Source organism: Lutjanus erythropterus, chromosome 11 (genome assembly GCF_056507025.1).
Source record: "Lutjanus erythropterus isolate fLutEry1 chromosome 11, fLutEry1.hap2, whole genome shotgun sequence".
NCBI lineage: Eukaryota > Metazoa > Chordata > Actinopteri > Lutjaniformes > Lutjanidae > Lutjanus > Lutjanus erythropterus.
Window position 1 is genome coordinate 6,031,614 of NC_139327.1, and position 20,917 is coordinate 6,052,530.

The 20,917-nt window shown below is 38.3% G+C and overlaps 1 protein-coding gene across 1 annotated transcript in view; it reads left to right on the forward strand.

Annotated features, from left to right (window-relative positions):
• Positions 1-8,373: 8,373 nt before the first annotated feature.
• Positions 8,374-20,917, forward strand: part of gdpd5a (glycerophosphodiester phosphodiesterase domain containing 5a) — a 46,653-nt gene continuing 34,109 nt past the window's right edge. Inside the window, exon 1 of the mRNA XM_084730685.1 lies at positions 8,374-8,614. The gene's annotated coding sequence lies outside the window, so the exon portion shown is untranslated. The remainder of the gene's footprint in view (positions 8,615-20,917) is intronic.

A 20,917-nucleotide genomic window follows, 5' to 3' on the forward strand; every position in this document is an offset into this window, starting at 1 on the left:
CATCATCGTCACTGTTAACTTTGAGACTTGGTTTGTACTGATATAACCGTGTTAACAGTCATTATTATGGACCAGTACTTCTTCTCCTCCTGCATCCTGCACCTCCACCCCCCATGGTGTTGTTTGTAATGTAATGCAGGACTACTGTTCCCATACTGTTGTCCTTTGTGCGCTTTAGTGGGGAAGCAATGTAAACATTAAATGGGGGAGGTGTGGTGTTAGAGAGGAAGCCACTGAATGGCAGACAAAAACACTTTTTTTCTGATTATTTAACAGTGATTATGTTCTAAGCACAAATAAACACAACTGCATACCTGCTCTAATCACAAGGCCTGATTTAGTTTCTGGACTTGATTTTCTGGCAGCTCACTACACATTTCACATGTGAGACACTTAGCAGCTTGGTGCTAATTTAAGTTACACAGACTCGCCATGCAGAGGAGAGAGGAGGCGTCCATAACAACAGAGCCGAAAGCACAAACCTAACAGCATGTAGTCACTCAAAAAGAACATGAAAATAGATACTGGCATCCAATTTACTGGTCTGTTCAGTTAATTAGCTTCATATGAGGTTTAACAGATTATCTTGACTCTGTGTTAGCCCACACTCGATGCTACCCACATTAGCCGCGATGCTAACGCCATATCAACCGACTAAATACACAGTAAAGCAGCATAAACATGATAAAACTTACCGCTGCCATCTTTGAAGTCGGGTCACGGACAGTGGGTACTGATCCATCCTTCAGCTTCAGTCTTGAAGCAAGTCCTGCTTTGTACTGACCCTCATTCAAAAAGCAGTCCGCCATAAAGTGGTTAGCACACACATACATCACTTTACCCAGTGTTGTGGGGACATTTCCGTCAAAAATAAAATTAATCCACTGGGTCTTCTGTGGGTCAGATGACGGGAGTAAATGCAGACATTTGTGCTCGTACCTGCAGCCATCAACAGAGCACCTGTTGTGTTTTCCTCTTGACTTGACATCTTTGTTTGCCTGTGCAGCGCTGCCGGGAAAAAACATAGCACACAGCATAGAATAGACCAGGAGGTGGACGGTACAGACACGCAGCACAAGGAGTGTCTCCTGCTATGTCGTCATAGATGGACACAAACCTAAACGGGGCGTTTTGGCCTACATTCACTGAAAGGTGGAGCAAGTGGAGAGAGGGAGTAGTGATGGGAAGTTTGGCTCTTTTCAGAGAGTCGGCTCTTTTGGCTCAGCTCCCAAAGAAGAGCCGGCTCTTTCGACTCCTGAACGGCTCTTAATTTAGGATTTTTGTAGGCCTTTATTTTACCATAACTTTGCAAAAACGCCCCCCTCTCTGTTTTCACAAAATGGTATGATCCTATATCCTCACATCTGATTGGCCGCGATGCTGACCAATCAAAACAAAGTTCTGCCTTGAGCAGAGCTCAGGCTGAGCACTGAGGTAAGCAGCGAAAGGAAAAAACTGGGAGCCGGCTCTCACTCGATGCGAACCGGCTCTTCTGATTCACTACAAAGCATTGGCTCTGAGCCGCATCTTTTGCGCATGACACATCACTAAGAGGAAGAGAGAGGACTGTTCTCATATCAGGGGAGTCTGTAGACAGGCCGGGCACACATATTTTTTTATTGGAAAACCTTGAAAAAGTGCATTTTGCATAATATGGGACCTTTAAAGGCATAATATGCAACACTGTCCTTGAAAATGTTTACACTCAGAAACATAATCCCTTCAAACATCACTTGACCCACTAGTAGTTTGTAGAAGTAAACCTTCTTTCTGGTGCATTCATGAACAGCTTGGACAAATCAGACTTTAAGTAAATGTACTGGGTTACATTATACTACAATTCCCAGGGGAACTGATCAACATCGCATTATCTGATCTCATGTGTTGCTGTCTTCACTTTCATTCAGTAAAGAGGTGGACAGCAGTACCGTGGGTACTGGTGCCCTCTGCTGGCTGAAATCCTGACTTTCAGCTGAGCAGTGGAGTACTGCTCATGACCACTAGAGGCCGACAAAGAGTTGAGAAATAAAAACAACATGCAGCATTCTTTTATTACTTCTGTTAGCAGGGTTGGGAGGGTTACTTTAAAAATGTATTCTGATACAGTTACTTATTACCTTTTAAAGTATCAAGTATCATAATATTAAAGTTATAGAACTTGATTACTTCCTGTTACTTTTGAATTTCCACAGTATAAAATATGGTGAAATTGTTTAGCCTAATATAGTGTTTTTAGGGCTTTCTTAATTACTTGATTGGTTGTTTGGTCCATGAAATGTCAGAAAATGGTGAAAAATGTCCAAGTCCAAGATCACATCCTCAAATGTCTTGATTTGTCCAAAATACAAATATATTCAGTTTACTATCAGAGAGGAATAAAGAAACTAGAAAATATTCACATTTAAGAAGCTGAAATCAGAGAATTGTGATACTATACTTTTTAAAGCAAAAATGACTCTGCTGTATGATGTTCATTGTTAGATTTATTAGTTTGTCCAGCTGTTCCTTCTTTTGTTGTGCACAATTTATTAATTGATTTATCAATTGACTTAAAGACAACAACAACAAAAAAAGGGTGAAATTTCCACCCAGTGAAGCATTTTTTCATGATAACAGGCCATGATAATGAATTGTGTGTGCATTGTGCATGGTAGGATATCATTCTTATTTTAAATGGTAATCCTGCTAATAATCTGATTACATCTTTTTTTTTTTTTTTAATCTGTAACTGTAATGGAATACAGTTACCTTTTTTTTGTATCATGATAGTTTCTGTAACCTAACCAGGCTTGGGGAGTAAGAGGTTACACTATCACTACCTTTATTATTATTACCATCACACAAAGAAATCCAATTATCTTAGTCACACTGTGATGAATTGAGTAACAAGTACAAATGTAAACATGTGCTCCTTGACATGTTTCCACACTTTTCACTCCTCTTTTCCACTGCAGACACCATGACAGGCACAGGACCAACATGCATTTCATCTGTAAGAGTGTAACTCGTGGTTGAGGGACCGTCACACTTGCCGCTGCTAAATTGTTTGGGATTAAAGGGGTTCTGACGTAATTATCCCAAGCCAAGGGTTAATCTCTGAGTGCTGGGCCTGGAATAGATCTCCTGCAAGACGGTGCTCATCTGCTCTACCTGTTTGCCAGGTGTTGGTAGCGCACGGCCTCCTGGGATCTTACAAACACTACGGAATTATTATTTATAAGGTCATTTAACACAAAAAAATCAATTGAATTACAATCAATCTCAATAGCAAAGTTGCATTAATAAAGAGCACTGTCATGTTTAAACCCTATTATGATGATTCTCTATATGTTGACAGTATGTTTGACCTTTTACACTGAAGAATGACAAGTTTTTTCAAATCAGTTTCAAAGCAAGTGTTTTAATCTAACTTGTTAACTTGATTTGAATAAAACAAATTCATCCCTGTGTAAGGATTTTTTTTTCAGTGATAGGCTCATGAAAACCTTCATAAAAGGTTCTTGCCTTGTGAGGCAGCTGGATTCACAAAATCATGCCAGAATCCATCTTGCCAGGTGCCAAGTTATCTAATTAGTGGTGCAGCCAGTCAGCGTCCTAGGAGGGACTACAGGCAGCTACAGGCGTGGTTTTAAGTGCAACAAAACAGCGAGAAGTGTCCATGGAAGCAAGGCATCTCGAACAAACAATGGCGGCTCCTGAAGAGGTTACACTGAAGGCTTTGAAGAGTTTGATCTGACTGGTTGAAGTTAGCGCATGTTAGACATGAGAGAAAGGCGGCTTATCGAATCACCTCTGAAGTATTTTTTAAAGTGCTCGCCCTTTTCCAAACAGTTTCTATGGACAAATTACCAGATTCTTCTGTGTAACAAACCATCTGACTTGTCAAGTTAAATAAGGTCATTATTCCAGACAATTGTTCCTTTTGAGCACATTGCAAAGTTCAAGAAACACAACAAACAAACAAGCAAACAAAGAAATGGCATAGGTAACAGAATTGGTGACAACAAAAAAACTTAAGTTTATCATTTATGATGTATATATGAAAGCTGACAAGAAGTCCGGGTCCAAAAAGTTCAGAAAATGTCTGATCTCCTCTTGAAAAGTAAGAACATAGTTTGGGACCAGAGTTCTGGTTATTGTGTGCACACTGTCACACCACACACACACAGTTCAGACGGTGTGGCTCCAAGCTAAGGACCTTCAGTGAAGATTTAGACCACAAAACATGGTATAAATGACATCTTTCAAGTCAACTTGGCATGTTGGAGCTTTAGGAGACTTGGATTACACCAGACGAGCAGTATGGAGGCTTTATATGTTTTTATTCTGTTGTTTTGTCCCTTTGAAAACTGGTCACCATTCACTTCCATTGTTTGCAAGGTTCTGTAACACTGTTTTCCTGTCAAACTCCGGCAGTGTTTTGAGGACTAAAAAAAAATGAACCTTAGCTTTAATCAGCATGAGGGTGAGTAGATAATTCTAATTTTTGGGCAAACTATCCCTTCAAGGCTTTCCCAAGCTCTCGACAAAAAGATATTAATACTGAACCTTTAAATGTCTTTGCACTGTCAAACTGAATGCTTAGATTTGTAGTAAATGGTGAAAACTTCTGTTTAGAGTTTTCACTAACTTAAAAATCTCAAACCCCAGTAGAATTTTCTTTCTTTTGTGTTTATTAAACTCATAATTTTCAATTAATGAGGGAAAGGGTCCCCAAAAAGGTCCCTAAAAGACAAATATTTAGAAAAAATAACTATTTTATTTATGATGTATAAATAAATAGATATATATGTGTTTTTATACTTTTGAGCTCAGATAACCTCAAACTTTTGAGTCTATGAACTCAAGAAAATTGTTGCAACTGATGGTCTCAGTTTGTTTGAGTAATGCTGCTTTATTTGTTTTTTACAGTCTACGTGTAATATTTGCTTTTTGTTATCCACATCCTCTCCAACAGCAGACAGCACAGTCCCTTTCATAGCAACTGAATGTCAGACATGCAATGTCAACAAGGTACATGCAAGACTGTTTGTCCATTTAACCTTGTATTGGGAGACAAACAGGCTGGGAAAATAGTCACACAAATGAAATGCAGCTTTTTTCACAGAGTATGAGTTGGATTTTCAGTCAGTGAGTAAGTGTGAGTAATTATTCTTGCGCTCACAATCGATTTTAGACTGTCAGTCAGGGTCCATGAAAATCAATAATCTAATATATGATATCTCTTTCTCATTTTATAAACCACTCACGTCATCTGTCCTTTTAGCCTTCACGCTCATTTCTGCTCCATGGAAACTCTTCTTGCACAGTGTGGGTCTCTTTCAGCCCTATCCAAACCTCCTCACCTCCTCCTCCCTTGTACTACTAGGTAGATTCCTGGAAACACTCACATTTTCTAGGGATGGGACCTTTGCAAAGCCTCCTTGGCAACTTCACACCCCCCACAGGGAAGTTTAATGAAATTATTTCTCTCTGATCTCTCCCTCCTGACATCTCCACGCACACCTCAAACCAGCAGCGCACATGGTTTAACCCTCTTTAAAAAAAAACTTCATCTTCATCTTCATCTATCTCCTCTGTTTCAGACGTCCTTTGCAATTTTAATATCCATAATGCCTAATTTATAGGGTAAGATTTAATCCTGCAGAAAGGAGAGAAAGAGATTTCTGATGCTCCATATGTTCACAGTGAGGTTTCCTCAGACTCCTAGCATTATCCATACATTTGGTCAAGTCTTCACATCCTCTGAAAATCCTGAAAAATATGATAGATGGGTTAGACAGTTCCATTTGTCCATGCTGTTAGCAGGGTCGAGAGGGTTACTTTAAAAATATTCTGATATAGTTACAAATAAACTAATAAAAAGTCCAAGATGACGTCCTCAAATGTCTTGTTTTGTCCACAACTCAGAAATATTCAGTTTACTGTCAGAGAGGAGTAAAGAAACCAGAAAATATTCACATTTAATTAAAGAATTTGGTGTCAGAGAATTTTGACTTTTTTGCATTAAAAATGACTCAAAAAGATGAATTGATTATCAAAATAGTTGCAGATTAATTTAATAAAATCGTTGCAGCTCTAAGTGTTTTATGTTTGTCAGTAGGTTAGTTAGTTTGTTCAGCTGTTCCTTCTTTATTGATTTGTTGATTGACTGCTTTAAAGACAAAAAATTGCACAATTTGCACCCAGTGAAGCATTTTTTCACCCGAGGCCATGACAGTGAATTGAATTGTATGTACACTGTGCATGGTAGTATATCATATTTTATATTAAAATTGAAAATCTACTAATAATCTCCATTTTTAATGCATTCAATCCCATCTTGTTTCTAGAAAGTTCCTGAATCAGATGAAGCTATGTGGAAGTCTGGAACTTGACTACAGTGAATTTTCACTTTATTTCAGAGTATTATTATTATTATTGATTGATAGTGAATCATCGTCCTGGGAATGGACTTCAGTCTCTTGAACAGCAAAATCAAATGATAAAGGATTAATTTTAGGAAGGTTTTATGAATTTGTAATTTCAACACTTTTCACGTGGATGTTCAGTTAGTTTTGATGGGAAAAAACTGAGCCAATAAATTCCTCAGTGCATGCTGTATTGACTGAGAAAGGTGAGTTCTGCTGCTGTAAACTTTGTTGTTCTTTCTGCATGCAGTGATGTCCCAGAGGTGTTGTTGGTGTGAAGGAAGAAGAACTACAGGCTGTTTCAGCTTGGACTTCTACTCTCCCTCTCTGGATAGCCAGAGGGTGTGCTAGATTAGCATATTTGTTGCATATCACTATGTTGTAGCCAATAAAATGATAGCTTATAGGAGTGAAATACACTGCAAAATGGCCATGTGCATCAGAGGCTCGAGCGCAATGCATCCTGGTACATGTAGGCACTGCAATCACTCTACGCTTCTTGACTTGCACTACTTGTTTTCCCTACTTACTGCGTTTATTCATATTATTCACCAAAACACCAAGGCAGATTCCTTGTATGCGAAAACCTACATTACAATAAACCTGATTCTGATTTATATACCCTTAATCATATTCCCTTAAAAATATTACTTGATTGTATACCCTTAATACATATACCCTGATTATATGCCCTTAAAAATATACGCTAAATATGTAGGCTACACCTAATTATAAATGTCCTGATTATATACCCTTTATTATATACCCTTAAAAATTTAGACTGATCATATACCCTTATTTATACAACCTTAAAATGCATCCTGATTATATAGTCTACACTTAATGATACATACATATTATAATACATATTATATATCCTTAATTATTTACCTTTAAAAACATACCGTGATTGTTTACCCTTAGGCGATTTATATACTCTTAAAATATACCCTGATTGTATGTGCATAATTATATAGACCTTAATTATATTCCCTCATCATATGCCCTTACACACCTAAACAATTACCCTGATTATATAGGCTAAGCATAATTATATAGACCCTGATATATACCCTTGATTACATACCCTGTTTATATACCCCTATTTATATACGCCTAAAAATATGCCCTGACTATGTAGTCCACAAGTAATTATATATACCCGATTATATAAGCTACCCTTAAAATATACCCTGATTATATGCCTTTATTTATACAGTATATGCCAAAAAATACCCTGATTATATAGCCTATGCTTATTATATATACCCTGGTTTTATACCTGTAATTATATATCCTGATTATATACCTTTATTTATAAAAAAAACTCTGATTACTGTGATTAATTATATATATATCCTAATTATATACCCTGATTATATATCCTTATTTATATACGCCTACAAATATACCTCGATCATATAGACTACGCTTAATTATATATACCCTGATTTTATACCGTTAATTATATACCCTGATTATATACTCTATGTTTAATTATAAGTATCCTGATTATATACCTTGATTATATATCCTTATTTATATACAGGCTACCCTTAAAATATTCCCTGATTTTATTTATGGTCCTAAGTGTCACTAAAATGTTTTTGCTGAAGTTAAAAGACTCTCATGGCACAACCAGACTTCACCACAGAATAGCTACAACATCCTGTTTGAACACTTGCTCCTCCATGTCCACCAGCAGTGACACTGCAGTGTCTCTGCTCAGGTCCATTTACCTCTGACAGTTATCCTGCACACTATAAAAAGTCCCCCTGTCAACGCAGCACTTGTCTCAGTGTCTGCTGTTCAAAGCGCTCAGATGGGATGTTTTTTGCAGTGTAGCCCACAGCTCCACCCACACCGTGTCTGCCGGATTACAGTTTTTAACTCTTCTATGAACGCTGAAGGTCCGTCTGTTCAGAGGGGAGCCCATACATTGATTTATGGTTAAACTTTTTTTTTTTATTATTATTAATATTTTAAAAGTTTGTTGCGTTGAAGCGCTCCTCGCTGCTCGGGTCTGCACAGTAACCTGTCTGTGTCACACCGCCGCTCACAGCAACTTTAAAGACTTAAATGAATCCGTGAAGTCCAACTGTGAAGAGACGACATTATGTCAACATCCAGGGAAATAACTGATTAACCGGCAGCTTCTGACTGTTTCATCACTGTCCGGGATACAAAGGCTGTCTGGAGGTAAAGTAAGTGTTTGTGCGCACTTTATCGGATTATCTTCATATAATCTGAGGAACTGTCACTTGGCACTGGGTTTGCTTTTGTGAGTGGAACTGAGCTGAGTGATCTGTCCTCACTGCCTCTTCATATAAATATATACAAGACAGTGACTGGAGACAAGCAGATTATTAGCTGTCATTTGTTTTCCTGCATGTTGGTTGATTGACAGTTGTGAAATCAGTAAAATTGCTTTTGTTTACTGAGAAACTTCAGTGACACCTGCTGACAGACTCACAGATACAATGAGAAGACACACAAAAATAAGAAATGATCATGAACGCGTACTAGAGGTGGGAAATACCACAGAATTTGGTTTCAGTCTGATAACAAATAATATCAGGACCAGGATCATCAATAATACTGATATCTATACTTTTTATTGTTAAAAGCAGCTTGTGTACTGTCATGTTAGAGAGTGAGATATGTCATAATTTACTATTATTCTACATCTGGATATATAAACAGCAAATATGAGGTGTTTCTTCTGACTATTCTCTGATTTAATTACTCAGTTAAATGCATGTTTAAACACAAGACAGCTTTTAACAATAAATAAGGAACTTTCATCATGTGAATTATCACTGTGTCATGCACACAACATTGATCTTTTCTAAATTAAAAACACAAAACATGTTTCTCCTAAGTAACACAAAGTCCTATTTTAAACTTTTGCTGGGTAGTGTTAAATTTACTTTGTGAAGCAGCTGGGTTCGTGAGATCACGCGAGAAACCATCTCGCCAGGCTTCAAGTTATCCATTTGTGTCCGCACCAAAAGTGGTGCAGCCAATCAGTGTCCTAGGAGAGTTCACTTGCAGCTACGGGCATGGTTTTAGGTGTGACGACAGCTCGTAGCATCAGCGGTGGTGATTCGTCTCAAACGTAAGAGGTTAGCGTAGCCACTGTGATAGCGTCACTTATATCAGAATCAGAGAATATTTCTTCATTCTCCATGGAAAAGATGTTTTTCGGTCTTCTCCTGACCAGCTTTGGCAAGAGTTTGATCTGATTGGTTGAAGCTAGCCTGTGTTGGATGTGATTCATCCAATCAGCTGCCAAGTGTTTTTTGAAAGTGCCTTCCCTTTTCCAAACAGACTTCCCAACCACATGGCATGTCAGGTTAGTGTTGAATATATAAATAAATAAATAAATAAATAGCAACTGCAATGTAAACTAATCTGCTGCTGTATAAGATGCCACAGGTTGTTGATGTAGTATAAAGAGAGACAATGTCCACACATGGAGGAGGAGGAGGGGATGGATGACTTTGTCTTGAAAGTGACATCATGTGACATAGTTATTGTAACCCCAAACATAGTCTCATCCTAAACCTAACCAAGTAGTTTTTTGTGCTTAAACAGCATTAAGCACATATTAAAAGGCTGTCTGGTGGTGTCAGATACAGCGGCTTAAGTGTATCTTATGTTTCAGTATCTGACGTGGAGGGGTGGTGACAAATATATTGGTATGACAAGTTTGCATGAGAACGTGAATGTGTTGTACTGACTAAAATAACTGTGTTTTAGATTGTAATGGTGAATAGGATAATGGAATTATACATGACTTTTCTTTCCCTGCTCTCTGAGTATCAGCATCAGCCACTGAAACACCCAGTTTGGTTCACTTCACAGTAGCAGCAGAAACACTCAATTAATTGAAATTTTATTGAAATTGCAATATGGCTTTCTCTAATTTTTCAAATTGCAGGAGGTGCAATATTTGTTAAAGGCAAAATGTGTGTCAAAAAACTTTTAAAGTCATGAATGTGGTGAGGCAGACATGTCCTGTCCTTCACATCAGATTCTACAGACATAAAAAAAAAACATCTTAATTTGGTACAGATTCCTGCAAAAAAATATACCATAGTCACTTTAATGTGTTTTTCAATCAAAATAACATTAATGATGTAAAACTTATCATTATCTCTAATATCACAATTGCAATATCAGTTCAAATAGTTGCAATTTGATATTTTTTTCAAAATCGTTTAGCCCTAATTTTGACCTGACTCCATTTCCCATCATGCATGCAGCCTCAGGGTAAAGGACAGCATTTTTCTGACATGCTAAACACCGAACTGGCTGACTGAAAGTATTAATCTATCCTTTTATACGGCATATAATCTAGTTGTCTTTACATGACTGAATATGTCTTCCTCTCCTGCTCTTGACTGCTCCTGGGGTCGCCTCAGCGGATCATCTGCAAATGTTTACATGTAATGAAGGCTTTAAAAAGCTGATTTACTGAGCTGCTGTGGCTTGTAGTAGGGTTTTCCCCCCTCTCTTTTTTAACAAAAAGTCTTTTGACAACAAAATGGTGATGTCATCATTTTTGCAAAGCAAATGAATAATCACATTCGTCTGTCCTTTTGTCCTCCCAAATCTGATTAGTAGAAGATCTGACCACCCGTTTTCTTCTCTATCTGTTCCCTGGCCTTCCTGCAGCGCCACTCTCAATATCTGCCTCATTTATATCACCTGTAATAAATCTGAGGTTGCCTCACAACTGGCAAGTGCTGCCTAGCTGATTAAACTGGCTCTTACTTTAAAGGGACAGTTTGGATTTTTTGAAGTGTGGTTGTATGAAGTCCGTACACATAGTCATTGTATGTCTTGGTGTACAAAGCTGAGCAATGACCTGAGGTCCCTGCTCTCTGCCTGTATTTCCTTATTTTTAAGTCATGCTCGGGATGTTTTGCTAACCGAAAACGTTGGTATTGGACGTCCTGATGCGTTTAGGAACTGCTCGGACAAATCCTACTGACTACCTTTAAGTGCATGCTATAGTTAGAATATTTTCACTGCTTTACCTTAGCCATGACCCATGGGAAACCACTGTTACATAATCCAAATATTGCTCTCTCCAAAGCCACCAGACTCCTTTGGCAAAAACGGTAATTTTATCTCACAAAACATGGATGCTACTGGTCTGCCGCTGCCTCGATTATTTGTTTGTGTTATTGTATGACACAGATTAGTTCAGATTCACCAAAATCACACAAAAACACAAACAAGCTCACCAATCGAGGCAGTGGTAGATCACCAGCAAGAAATATTCTGCAGGATAAAATCACTGTTTTTGCTAGTGGAGTTTTGTTAGTTCAGAGGCAGTGATGTTTGCCTTGTATAACTGTGGTTTCCTATCAGAAAAAGTTTTTTTGATCGCAAGGTAAAATGAAAATTCAGCTATTATCTACTCACCCTCATGCCAATTGAAGGTCAGGTTTATTTATTTATTTATTTTTAGTTCATGTTCAAGTTTATTGAAGTCAGACTAGAGTCACAAATTTGATTGCTTTAGACTTGACAAAATCAAAAAACAGGTCTAATTTTTTAGTCCACAAAACCAGTGTTGCAGAATCTCCCAGTTTAAGTGAATGGTAACCAGTTTTAAAACGGAAAAACGCCTGAAAACCAAAAACATAAAATGCCTCCATACTGCTCCTCCAGTGTAATTCAAGTCTCCTAAAGCCCCGACATGTCATTCACTTGCACACACACACTGTCACACCACACACACCCAGTTCAGACAGTGTGCAGATGAACATGGTTCCAAGCTAAGAATCTACAGTGAAGATTTAAGATAAAAACATGGTGTAAATTACGACTTTCAAATCAACTTGGCATGTCGGGGCTTTAGAAGACTTTAGAGTTTACATTTGAAAACTGGTCACTGTGGACTAAAAAAACTAAGACTTCAATCAGCATTTTTGGGTGAACTATCCCTTTAAGCTGCTATCAGTGTTTTAGGTGGGTAAGTTTTTCTGCTGATGTTCACACTGCTTAGCTTTCTACACTGGTACTCCTGCTGCTTCTCTAAACTGGGGGTGTTCTGACCTGTAGGTGATACACTGACTATGGATAAGTACCTCATATAACCCCACTTCAAAAGAAAAATCTGAACTATCCCTTTAACAAGCAGAAGCTAATGTCTTACTGAATGACCCCCTGCTGGATGCAGGTTCACATGGGGTGATGAAAAACATCAGCCTTTGCTGAAATAAACTCACTGGCTTCAGCAGCAGCTTTGTTTCCAGCCCGTGCCCTCATCCTCCTCCCTGTGCGTGTGTGTGTGTGTGTGTGTGTGTGTGTGTGTGTGTGTGTGTGGATAATGAGCACGTGGCACTAATGGAAACTCTATTTTAGGCTAAATCCACTGAAAGATTAAGGATACAATTAATGCATGCATATATAAATTTCATGAAGCAGTGAACGATGGAAGCCTGGAAAGAGGCGACAGTGACCGAGATAAAAGGCTAATAATAGAGCGATATGGCTGAGGCTCCGTGGCAATTGGTTGGCTGAGACTTAGTGGATTATTGTATTATTATTCAATGAGCCATAACTCTAACTCCACAGACGGCGTCAACACAGCAAGGCGCCTGCAGTCTTGGAGGGGTGTCGACAGTAACCAGGTTACCTCTGGGAGCTGGCAAGACAGTGAGGAGAGTAGTGAAGTCCCGTCAGGTAAGTGGCGGGTTCATGAGAGGAAACTGATCTGATGCCAGCTGAATGAGAGGTCAGCGTACAGGTGAAAACGGGTGAATTAGAGTAATATTCAGAGAGCTCTTCTTCACAGGGTTGCAAGGCGCTGGCTGCAAATGCAGCAACAAAAGACATTAAATGTGCACTTCTTCAGCTTGTCCTGAAACAGAGGAGAGACTACACTGTACACAGTATCACAGGAGCTAAAAGAAACAATAGAAAACACATTAAAAATTAATGGCACATTAAACCTGAGAGTCCAAACAACAGTACAGTTCCTGTTACTGTAAGTACAGCGTTAAAACAGCCAACACTGCTGACTCATTACAGCCTATACACTGCAACACACTGAAGTTTGAACATAGAAGGTAACTAGTAAAATGCTGCCAGTGTGTATATTCATCAGGTAAATACAGTCATCAAAAGTCACATTTAATGAGGTCAAATAATTTTGAGTTTGGTGCCCCCCCCCCCCACTCTCCCAATAATATGGTAGTTGAACTTGGGGTGTGAAAATGCATTGATCTGGACTGATACATTGATTCACTGTTCAACAATCCAATGTTATTCATGTAAAGTAAAAATATCAATCTATAAAGTCATCTTTAAGATACGCTTTTATTCTGAAATTCCCATGGCATGTCTGTATCACAAATGAGCTCAGTCATAAAACTGACGAATCATCATCAGCTGCTTTTTGTGAGTTGACATGATTGGCAAATGATATCATCCCATATTGATTGCAGGTCCCTGACTTGAAGTGAATTGAACTGAAATCATATCATGGCAGACTTATCATCTTGTTGTCTAAAGAATCCATACAATATTGTATTGTGATCAAACTTTTGATTTACACCCAGATTAGACTATTATAATGCAAGTATATGATGACAATTATTATCCAGCTATTTGGTTGAAGCTATTTATAACACCGCTTTGGTGAAAAATTTGCCACAGGAAACCACTTAAACAATGGAAGATAATGGTGACCAGTTTATAAGTGTAATAAAACAGCAAAAAAAAAAAAATCTCCACACTGCTTGTCTGGAGAATAGACAAGAGTAGACAGAACATCCTAAAGCCCCAACATTTCAAGTTGACTTGAAAGACGTTATTTACACCATGTTTATAGCCTAAATCTTCACTGTAGATCGTTGGCTTAGAGCCACGTTCACGTGGGCATGGACGCCTTCTGAACTGGGTGTGTGTAGTGTGACGGTGTGCAAACAGCATGTTGGGACTTCAGAAGACTTGGATTATGCGAGACAAGCAGTATGAAGACAGTTTATGTTTCTTTTTCTGTTATTTTTTTACATTTAAAAAATGGTCACCATTCACTTCCATTGTTTGGGAGATTCTACAATGCTGCTAAAAAACTAAACCCAACCTTCAATCTGCATGAGGATGAATAGATAATGACTGAATTTTCATTTTTGGATTTCATTTTAGCTATCCCTTTATGACAGCAAGACCTTGAGGAACTCGATAGAAAAAATCATGCTGTGATTTGGAATCAAAAACATTTTGAGATTTCTATAATAGCATTTTTCAGTGATAGCTGGTACTTCTGTTCTGGGAATTGCTCAGAAACCATTATATTGTAAATATAATTAGTAAAGTCACACACCCTCTAAATACCCCAGGTCTCTAGTTTGTGGTTGTGAGGTTTCATGAGGCTGTGATTATCCTAGAGGTCACTAAAGGTCATTTTATATACAGTGAGGCCAAGTTTCAAAAAATAGTCTCACCAAAGTGAAATAGCTTCTGTAGGGAGTAACATCATTACACATGAATACAGCTGGGCTCACTGAATCCACAAGAGACTCGGTGTTCCACTCAGACCCAATTTTTGATACTCTAATACTGTTTATGGACCCCGATATGAAAAATTATTTAAATGCACATTCATAGACTGTCGCAAAAATTTAGCCTAACTTTGAGCAAACTTGTGCAGCATATAGAAAATATCTCGATGATGAAAAGTTAATAAAAGCTTGAGTCTTTGTTGAACAGCGTTATCGTAGCGAGGCATTGAAATTCCATGTTTTGGCACTAAACAGGAAGTGGTTTGTAACTTGGTTTTACATGGTCCAATCTGCCCCAAACTTCACAACTTTGAGAGTTCTGCCTCAAACACATCTATACCGACCGAGCCTGAGGATGTTGCTGCAGAGTTTACTGATGCAGCAGGCAGAGCTGTGAGAGGCAGTTTAAGGGGCCTCTCCAGCACTGGGTGCCGTACGCACATGTGATGCACATGTACGTAACGGCGGCTCTGGTCTGGCGTTATTAATTGTCCGTGTGCGGCTGCTTACAGTGATTATACTCTAAATAGACCTTGTGTTGAAGACATTTCTTCAAAGGCACAGCAGTTTATGCTGTACACATTTCCATTAGCAGATTGTTTCTGTCAAGTCTTGATGGAAATCCTGGAATACCTTGTTTTGTCATTTTCCAATAACAGTTTCACCTCACCTTGTGTCTATTTTGTGATATTTTGTGCTTCAGCAGTCATTGCCTTTGTTCGCTGCACAGCTTTGCTCCATCATCTTACTATTGCTGCAATAAAAGGATAGTTTGGATTATTTAAATTGGGGTCGTATGAGGTACTTTTCCATAGTCAGTGTATTACCTTCAGTTGGTGGTGGTCGCCAAGAAATGTACTGCTGTGTGGACAGGGTCAGCACCAAAATGTACTTTAGCTACCTAAAAAAAAATCAATATCAGTTTTAATGACATATTCAGAATATGTTCACTGCTTTCTTGCTGTCAGACAGCCTTTTCCAATATAGTATATTTAAGTTATATAAGAAAAATATTGCTTCCTCCAAAGCCACCACTCCATTGGTGAAATCAGTCGTTTTTCATCATAGAACATAAGAGTGGTGGTCTACCGCTGCCTTGATTGGTTAGTTTGTTCATGTTACTAAATGACTTTGGTGTTTTAAAGACCCCCTCCCATGAAAACCATGTTTTTAACCTTGACAACATGTCCATTTGGTGCTTTTCATGTTTGAAACTGCAGTAAGCAAGGGCTGTCTCCAAAAAAAAACAAACAACAAAAATAAAACAGATTCAGTCAGACTGGGCATATGACATCATAAAGTTAAGGAACCGATGGGGTTAACTGAGGGGAAGATGTAGCTGTTGCTGTTTTGGATTGAGTGAGAGAGAGATTTTTGGCTTATATAACAGCTGTTTCTTGTCAGAAAAGCCTTTGTGATGGTAAGATAAAGTGGCCTATTGTAGGTAATGCACTGACTATCAGTACGTACTCTATACAACCCCACTTTAAATAATCTGAACCATCCCCTCAACCCTTCAACACTTACTTGTACTGCTTGTGAAAACATCTGCATTTTATCCACATTAGGCACCAAGTTTACACTTGGTCTATTTACTGGAAAACAAAGCTGAACATGTGGAGACAGACAGAGTTTTATAAGTGCACTCTCATATACTGAATACATACTGTACCAGACATGATTTATGTGGAGTTATTTTCAGTTCACTGTAAGGAGGTTTTAAATCACGCAGTAATAAAAGAGTGAAGTGTCTGAGCCCTGACTGAGCGGCCCTAGTTCACCACACGATGACCACAGCTCTGCACCATGGTGGAAAGCACACAGTGAGACAATAGGCCAACCTAGCTGGAATAAGGCCCCTGTGATTTCAGCTCCAGTTGGCCCTTGTTTGAGGACGGGGTCAGGATGTGAATGCTGGGTATCCGCCAGCTCCTGCTCCGGGAGAATGCTCCCTCAGGCCTGGGACTTTCTATATAATAACCAGTCAGATGCTGCAAAGCTGCGAGGTGTACGCACAACAATTTCCTCCTTTTGTAGATTGTTTAGATTAACAGTGAATTCAAAATAAACATTCACACTGATCCCCTGAGATAAACTGAACAGGACACATAGCTCAAGTACTATACAACATGTAGCCTCTGAACATGCAGTTGCATTAGATTTAGATATTCTTTTAAATGTTTTTAAAGGTCCAGCGTCTGAGATTTAAAGGTATTTATTGACAGAATATGACAGAATAAAATATTCATAAATACATTTTATTTGCGTATAATCAACTGAAAATCTATAGAGGGTATGGGTACCCTAGAGGCCACCATGTACCACCGCCATGTTTCTACAGTAGCTCAAAATGAACAAACACTGGCTTTAGATATAGCCATTCACTTTTTGTGTGACTTTTGTGGCCACCTTCCATTGGTGTTTGAAAGGAAAGGAAAATTTTGCAACGGTTTTCATTTTTACTGAAGAAAAAAACGAATCCGATTGATTATGTGATATTTTTTGGAGTATGTACCAAACAAACATGTTTTTTATATCTAGAGAACAAGTAATGTAATTTTGAAAATGTTGCAATTAATTGTGCACAGGTTGCAGCACAATAGTAACTGAAGGATCGTGTGTTGCGTTTGCTGCCACAGAAGAACAAGAAGTTGTGTCTTCCTGCATTCTTCACCACAGAGTTGGGCCAAACTGTCAAGAACTAGTTTGCAGATTGAATCAGGCTAAAATAGCCCAAAACCAGGGGTGTCCTGACCACAGTTTGGTGCTGTGGATTTTAGAGGTAGCATACAATCACATTAATCACTGAATCAACCATCTTCACGGGTCAAGAAACAGTTGTTGTTGCACAGCTGGGCTACACCTACATTTTGTTTAACCCAGGGGTCTGCAGCCTTTACACTTGAAAGAGCCATTTTTGGCCAAAAAACAACATAGGCTGTCCGGAGCCACAATTATTTGTATGTTTTCCCCTGAAATCTTCTCTTTTTTAAAATTTGGCATCCACAGCGAGTCTATTCCTATTAAAGTCTTAAGTTTGAGGGTCTAAACTCCCTTTTAAATATTAAAAAATAACCCTTATTTATTTCCATGTATCTTTTAGTTAAAGCCACTGGAGAAGGACAAAAGAGCTGCATGTGGCTCCGGAGCCGCAGGTTACTTTAACCCAAAACAACGTTGCTTCGAGGAAACGTACCCATTTCTGTCCCTTCACACTCTCAAAATACATCCTAATTTATAGTGCAATACTTAAAAAAAGAGGCGGGGCCCTAAGGAAACTAATTTTTACATGACTCTCTGGAGGTCGTGTTGAATCCGTTTTTTGCAGCCTTCCTCACATGGCTCAGCTCCATCATCTCTCTCCACAAGAATTTTCTGAAAATATCTTTTCCTGTAATTGTTATTTTTAAATTGTTTAATGCACTTTATTTAATAATTAAGTCATGGAACGCTGTTAAAATGTAAATATTGATTTGAATTAACACCCCAACCATGACATTTCTAGTATTGTGTGTAGCTTCATATACTGTTCAGCCAATATAAGATGGAGTCAAAATGCATTGATAACTATTTTATTTTATTTTATTTTATTTTATTTTATTTTATTTTAACTTATAAGCAGTGAGCCAAAGATGGCAGCAACACAACAAATGGTGGCAACATACTGTGTGACAGAAAAGACACACACCAGGAGGCTGTTCCACAATGGTAACGTCCAGACGAACAAACTTATGAAATTAGTTCATTTTCAATATTTTTCCATTTCAAATGACATTCATTTTAACCTGGTGAGGCAGCTGAATATTTTCCGTAAGTATTGTAATAAATGTTTCATTCCTTACCATTATGGTACGGTGTCGCTTTAAGGTAACGCACCCTAAAGTGTACCCAAAAAAGAAAAAAAAAGTTTACTTGGTCTATTTTATGACCAAAAAAATTACAATTTCTTTTTTACAAACTGGCATCATAATGTGTATAATAGAGGGCTGATAACTTTTTTAATTCAACATGTTATCATTATCATTGTGGACATGACACGGCTTCAGAGCCTCTGCGTGACTTGTTTCTCTGTGAATCTGCTTTTGAATCAAAAGTTTGTTTCCCCTTTTTGAGTCTTTGAAAATGTCAGAGTGACATGGAGACAGAGTGTTGGCTGTACACAGTCACAGGCAGACTCAGTCAGCCCGCTGCCCCCGTCATGTTGTAATTTCTCTGCTGAGAGATAAGGACAAAGGAGCAGTTTGTTTTGTTAAGGACTGTTGACCAGGAAACATGTCCTTATCTACCTTTATCTGGTCAGGAAATTGCTTTCCATTGCTGCCTTTTCTCAAAACAGATAAAAAATAAAATATTGGACGTTTTATTTCAGCTGAGTGTTTGGCTCTGTTTTATTTTCTGTTTAGTGGATGAGTGTTTTTCTATTTAGAAAACCTCATCCTCAAGGTCTGAATGTAAGTGGTGTGTAGCTGCTCCTCAGGTTCATGACTCCATCTGAAGGTGTTGTTTCTTTTAAGACAGTGATGCTTTCTTTAATATCAGCCAAGAGTTTGAGCGACCTTATGTTTTCTTTACAGCTCTAGTTTTGAATTTGGTTCAAATGACTTAGAAGAGGTGAGCTGCTCTCCATTATAGGGTTTTCCATTGTGATAGTCATGCTGAGCTGACACAACTCCACTGTGTTGTCCATCACAGTGTGGTGGTCAGGTCTGGGAGGGTTACTTTAAAAATGTATATATTAAAGTAATGTAACTTGATGACTTGCCATTACTTTTGGATTACCTCAATAGAAAATATGTTGAAATTTTTTAGCCTAATATTGTGTTTTTAGGGCTGCAACTAATGATTATTTTCATCATTGATTAATAGGTCCATTATTTTCTCAATGGATTAGTTGTTTGGTTCATGAAATGTCAGAAAATGATCAAAGTCCAAGATGACATCATCAAATTGACATAAAAAATATTCAGTCTACTGTCGAGGGATGGGTCATGATTTTCGAATATTTGAATAGTCATTCAATTATATATATATAAAAAAAATCAAATAGTTCATGTGACTATCGTTTCGCAACATGTATTTTCCCATGTTTTACCGGCGACTGGTAAAATAACAGGATACCATTAGATCTCGCGTTATTACAGGCCCAGGTAGTATCACCGACAGGACGTCTGCAGACCCTGATATGTTTAATTTCAGAGTGACAGGCTGTTTACTGAACATTTACTGACTCCAAACTAACTGACACCATGTCAGAGGAGCAGCACAAGTCTTTACATCAGTCTTCAGCCTCCGAGGACACAAGAGCTGAGTGGACAAAAAGTTGATTTTTGAGGGTGTGTCCGTCTGACTGCTTTCTTAACGGCTCAAGCTCAGTGATGGTTAAATACCAGCTGTTGTGAACCGACTTCAAACTTGTAAACTGTACGTTTTGCCGTGTTTGTGTTGTTTTAGTGTTTACTTTGTAGTTTATCCTGTTGAATTTGGTGCTACTATGTTGGTAAAATGGCAGTGGTTTGGACGCTGTCAGACTAAATTATGTAATATTGGACGACAGTTAAGAGATACTGCGTGGACACTGAACCTTGTTTGAAGCAACTACATAATGAGAGGAGGCGCTCAGAGGCTGTAACTGTTTTTTCATGTTGCTTTTTGCGGAGGTTTATACTGCAGCGCGAGCCGCTGAGCTTTCTTTATGTACGGAAGCCGGTTTGGCCCTCGGCTCCGTCTTGTGTACGATGCTTATATCGAATAGCTTTTTAGTTTGAAGTGCCCATCACTATTACTGTCAGAGAGCAGTAAAGAAACTAGAACATACTCACATTTAAAAAGCTGAAATCAGAGAGTACAGATTTTTTGTTTTTAGTCATAAAAATGACATGATTTTAATTGATTAATTAATCCTGTCACAGTTTTGTCAATCGATGTATGCTCCACATGTTTGGACCTGATCTTTTTTCTAACTATTATTTGCAGAATCGATTA